The following is a 6,000-nucleotide window of genomic DNA, read 5'->3' as shown; positions in this document are numbered from 1 at the left end:
CCTACAAAGGACACAAACTCATCCTTTTTATGGCTGCATAGTATGGAATACTATGCAGCAATTCCTCTTATTTCACTTTTTGACTATTTTAAAACTTATGCACTATCCTAGAACCTCTGACAAATATTTCCACTAAAACCACCAAAAAGAAGTATAGGCCACCTCCAGTATGAAGTGTGTTACCACTTCATGATAAATACTGGGGATTTAGTCCCATAGAAAATGCAGTCACAGGAAATAAAAGATGAGCCGTATTTTTTCAGTTGCAATTGAAATATCCCAACATAAGGAGAAGGGGTGGGTGTAATGATTGAATTAGGAGACAGACAACATAGAATAGAAAATTATTGAGCTTTTATTTTTAAGTGGTAACTACAGTTGAAATAGAAATAACCGTAATTTGTTTCTGGCTATAAAGAATGTAACTGTATATATATATATATATATAAAAAGTCAACTGTTGTAGTTTATTGTATTCCCCCCCCAGGAGTGGAACGTAAATATAAAGATGTTAGATTTTATTTTTGAGTTTTCAAATAATAAATGGTGAATCTGCTTGTTTTCTATTGAAATATTTTCATCATGATTGGCTGTTACCCATGTTTTCAATCTTTGTTCTTCAGAGTCTCACCAAGGTCAGTCTGGAATACCCACTATACAGCGAAGTATTGGTACTAAGGTATCTGATTTTCCATCTTCAAATTTCCATGTAATCATTTATATAAAGAAAATACTTTGTTCTGAGTCAAATTCAAATTAAAGTATATTTGTTAGAATTCTAAAAAGACTGAGCTCCCTGCTAAATGCCTTCTATATAGCAGACAAATAAATGAGGATAAGACAGGTTAGTTAATGAGAACTACTAGAAGACTGAAGTAAATAGGACAATTATATGTCCTGGAATTGTTTTTACATTAAATCAGGTTAAATGTAATCATAATATTGCATATATAGTGACTTAGACAACTGAGATAATAAATGAAAAATTCATGTATTTCATTGTTAGTCATAATTCTAGTGTGAAGAGGAGTAACTAATAATGGTCCACATTTTTTAAATTAATGTTTGTACTATACTCACCCTCATCGTCCAAATTTATTATTAAGCTTTTTATTTTTAAAACAATGAAATGGTAGATAACTTATTTATATTCACTTGTTCCATAGTTAGAGTCTGACATATTTTGATTTACAAAGAAAACAAATCTATGCAATCATCTCTGTATGAGAAATAAATTAATTCTGCTTAGGAATTACATATAAAGAGAAAATATTTCAAATGGCATTTTTCACATATATCCATAATATTATACATTTGCTAGCATAGATATTATTTAGATGTGGGAAAGAATGATTGGCATCTTATAAATAACAGACCTGTTGAAAAAAATTCTAAAATTTCAATGATGCTAAATTTTATTCAAAGACTATTAAATCTTCAATGACATACTCCAAAGCATTGACAGCAGTGTTTAATATGGTTGTCTACAGCTAAGCCATTTGATACATGCCTAGTACCAAAATGAGGTACGAATTTTGGAATTACCAGGCAATCTTCATAAAGTAGTGCATAATTTACAAGTTTTGAAATTTATTTTTTATGTGAGTGTTAAAAGTAACTTCAGATTTGCAGCCAAAAAAAAAAATAGTATAGGTAATTACAAAAAGCTACATAGAATATAAAAATAAAGAGTATTTCATAAGTATTCAAAGACCATAGTTGTGTTGTACATATTAGAAAGTTGGTTATTACTATATTTTACAGGTGAGGGTATCTGAACTTCTCTCCTTGCTTGATATTCTTCCTCCTCGTCCTGGTCCTTGTCCTCGTCGTCCTCCTCCTCCCCCTCCTCTTCCTTTTCCTTCTCTCCTTTTCTCTCCTTCTCCCCTTGCTTCCTTCTCTCCTTCTCTCCTCCTCCTCTTCTTCCTTCTCCTTCATCTTCCTCCTCCTCCTCCTCTTCCTCCTCCTCTTCTTCTTCTTCCTCTTCCTCTTCCTCCTCCTCCTCCTCCTCGAAACAGTCTCACTCTGCCTTTCAGATGGAGTGCAGAAGTGTGATCATAGTTCACTGCCATGTTAGACTCCTGGGCTCCGTCAGTCCTCCTACCTCAGCCTCGAGAATAATTAAGACTACAGGCATGCACCTCTGCACACTTCTATTTATTATTATTATTATTATTATTATTACTTTTTATAGAGACAGGGTCTCTGTATGTTGCCCAGGCTGGTCTCAAACTCCTGGCTTCAAGGAATGCTCCGACTTCAGCCTCTCAAAATCTTGAGATTACAAGTGTGAGCCAGCACACCTGACCTTGACTCTTTCTAATATCCTCTTCTTCTTCAAGTGGGTAATAGTGTAAATACAAGGGTTAGAGGTGCAGTCTTTTGGGAAGACATTTTATACTGAACATGGTCCACCTTAAGGACAGAATCCAATCCCCTTCCTTTCTGTTACACCTTCCTTTCTGACATTGGCAAGGTCTAGTCTATCAAGCCAGGTTGGTTTTTCTATTTCTCTAAACTACCTGGCTGAGTGGGTGCCTAGATTCAAGGTGGGTGAGCCTTGAGATTTCTTTCTCTGAATAGTCCCATGAACAACACTCTGAATAGTCCTATTTCAAAATTAGGGAAAGTAAAGAGGCTCAGATTACATGGGAAGTCTAAACTCCATAAGACATCTTGGATATATATTTAGACTTCCCATGTAATCTTGCCATATATTTATATTTATTGTCATATATTTATATTTTGAATATATATAGTCATATATTTATATTTTGAATATAAAACACTTAGCAGATAAGCGATTTACCAATATTTTCTCTCTCGCAACTTACTTATTTCTATGGCATCAATTGTAATGTCTTCTCTTTCATTTCTGATTTTTTTTTTTTTTTTGACTGGGTCTCTGCTTTGTCCCCAGGCTGGAGTACAGCAGCAACACCATCTCAGCTCACAGAAACCCTCACCTTCTGAATTCAAGCAGTTCACCCACTTCAGCCTCCTGAGTAGCTGGGACTACAGGTGCATGCCAGCATACCTGGCTAATTTTTGTAGTTTTAGTAGAGACAGGGTTTCACCATGTTGCCCAGACTGGTCTCCCACTCCTGGGCTCAAGCAATCTGCCTGCCTCAGCATCCCAAACTGCTGGGATTACAGGCATAAGCCACCATGCTCAGCCTGATTTTAATTATACAACTATTCACTTTTTTTATAGTCGAGAAAACAATTTCTCAATTTTGTTGATATTTAAAAAAAAAAGCAACAACTCAGTTTTGCTGATTTTTCTCTATTTTCTATTGTATTTATTTCTGCTGTAATCTTTATGATTCTCTTCTTTCTGATAATTTTGGTCAGTTCTTTTATATGTAAAGTTAGAATGCTATAGATAATTCTTCTTTTTTGACATAGACATTTATTACTATAAACTATCCTCATAGTACTATTTTTGCTACATTCGTAAGTTCAGGTTGCTTTTTTTCACTTCTTTGTGTGTATCCTCTACAACAAGTTTGTCCAACCTGCAGCCTGAGGGCTGCATGCAGCCCAGGACGGCTTTGAATGCGGCCCAACACAAACTTGTAAACTTTCTTAAAACGTTGTGATTTCCCGGCTCACCAGCTATGGCTAGTGCTAGTGTATTTTACATGTGGCCCAAGGCAATGCTTTTCCCAATGTAGTCCAGGGAAGGCAAAAGATTGAACACTCTTGTTCTATAGGTACATTTTGTGCTTACCATGAGGATTGCATAAAAAATTTTATAATAAACATTGTATAATAAAAAGTATTTTAAAAAATAAATAAATAAAATATAAATGAAAATATAAATATAAAAGTAAATTATTTTATGTAATTATTTATAATTATAAATTATAAAACATAAATTATAAATAAATATTAAATAAAATATGAATATTTTAAAATAATAGTCCACTTTAAACCAAAAAACCTTTAATTATATATGAAAACTCTATTCCTTTACATCTCCCATTCCTACTTTATGTTAGTAATATCACTAGTTATATATTTTATATATTGTGTCCCAAATAATATAAATGCAATGTTACTTTTATGCTTTTCTCTCTTAAATTGCATATCAGAATTAACAGTAACTTGTGCATCAACATTAAAAACTTATGGGACTTATATTTAATTACGTACTTATCTCTACCAGATAGATTTATACTTTTACATTCATTCGTTTTGCTACCTAGCCTCCCTCATTTCGACTTTAATGACTTCTTTTTGCTTTTTTTGTACAAAGGTGTGATAATAATTACCTTCTTCAACCTTTTTTTAACCTGAGAAAATATTCCATTTTCCATAATTTTGGGATAATATGTTTGCCAAATGAATGTCTGTGTGGTAGGGTTTTATTCTTATTTTTCTTTCAACACTTTGAATATATTATGTCGCTTACTTCGGTTTAAAAATTTATTTTCTGGTATTTTGTTGATATCATGTGAATTCCCTTTTATGTCATTATTTATTTTTTTCTTTTTCTGCTTCCAATATTCTTTCTTTGTCTGTGACTTTTGAAAGATTGATTATCATATTTATTGGTGTAAAATTTTTGAATTTATTTCAGTGTAGAGTAGTTGTGTTTTAAAACAATTCTATGTCCATGTTCTTCCTCAAATTTGAGAAATTTTCTGCCTGCCATTAATTCTTTAAATAGACTTTCTGTCTCAATCTTTTCCTCTTGTCCCATGACGGCTCTCATAATGCATAACTGGTCAGGTTAACAATGCCCCATGAGTCTCAGAATTTCTTCACTTTATTATCATATTCTTTTTGCTCCTCTCCCTTAATAGTTTCAAATGCTGATCAAGTCATCTATTGAATTTCTCTAGCAAATTTTTCAATTTAGTTATTGTATTATTTAGTGCCAGAATTTCTATTTGGTTCCTTTCTATACTTTTTATGTCTTGTTGATACTCTTATTTCATATATGTATTATTTTCCTGATTTTTAAAAACTTTTCTGTGTTCTTTTAGCTAATCAAGCATCCTTAATTATTTTTGAAATTTTTGATAGGTATTTAATATATTTTGAATTTTTTGACAGGTAATTAATGGACCTTTGTTCATTCAGGGTTGAAAAAAGGTTTATTTTGTTCCTTAAAATAGGTCACACTTTCCATTGTCTGCCTGTTTTGCATTTCTTTGTTTAAATTTTGAGATTTAAAGAAACATCCAAGTCTCCCAGTCTTTATGTCCTGGCTTGTTGTAGGGGAAGACCTTCATCAATCACCCCAGCTAGAGATGCTGAGAGCTTTGCAAACCATTCCAAGAGCTGTATCCTCTCCGGGCTTTTGAATGTAATTACCAAGTTAAATAGGGTTTTTTGTTTATTTGTTTGTTTTCAGGATTTTGTAATATTTTGCATCAGCTGTTGTCATTCTGTAGTAATAATGCAGCTCTTCTGGTAAGGCCCAAAACTGCCACACTGCCTTTATTCCCAGGCTTTCAAAGGCTGGGATTTCTATAAGTGATTTAAGTTCAGTGACAGAAATCAGACCCTTGGGACATCCCCTGAGGAGCCAGAGCATTAGAAGACATTCCACTCTTCTTTCACTCCTGTGGGAAAAGTGATGACTAAGGAATTTTTTCCTATTGTGTAATGCTGTACTGGCTAGAGAAGGATCTATAGAGAGGATATGGTACAATATTTCTTAGATATTAAAATAAAATTCTTCTTGGCTTTGCTCTTTTCTGGGGTGCTGCAACCTTTTCACCAGTTTCTGGGATTATCACCATGAAAATTTGGTCTATATGATGTTGTTAAGTCTCCTTCTGCATGGGGGAACACGGACAGGGCATTCCTACTCTGCCACCTTTAAAACATTAACTTTGCCACCACATCATGTGCAAATTTTAAAGACGGTGTGATGAAAATATGGGAATTTGCCCTTATTTGTTAGGTCTAGAAGTGAGATTCTAGGTAATTATTAAAAATTCCTTTGAGATTTCCTTTGTTTGCAATAATTGATATAATTTTAAA

This window comes from Trachypithecus francoisi, unplaced genomic scaffold, assembly GCF_009764315.1.
Source record: "Trachypithecus francoisi isolate TF-2019V2 unplaced genomic scaffold, Tfra_2.0 Lachesis_group1, whole genome shotgun sequence".
NCBI lineage: Eukaryota > Metazoa > Chordata > Mammalia > Primates > Cercopithecidae > Trachypithecus > Trachypithecus francoisi.
This window is presented reverse-complemented; position numbering follows the sequence as displayed.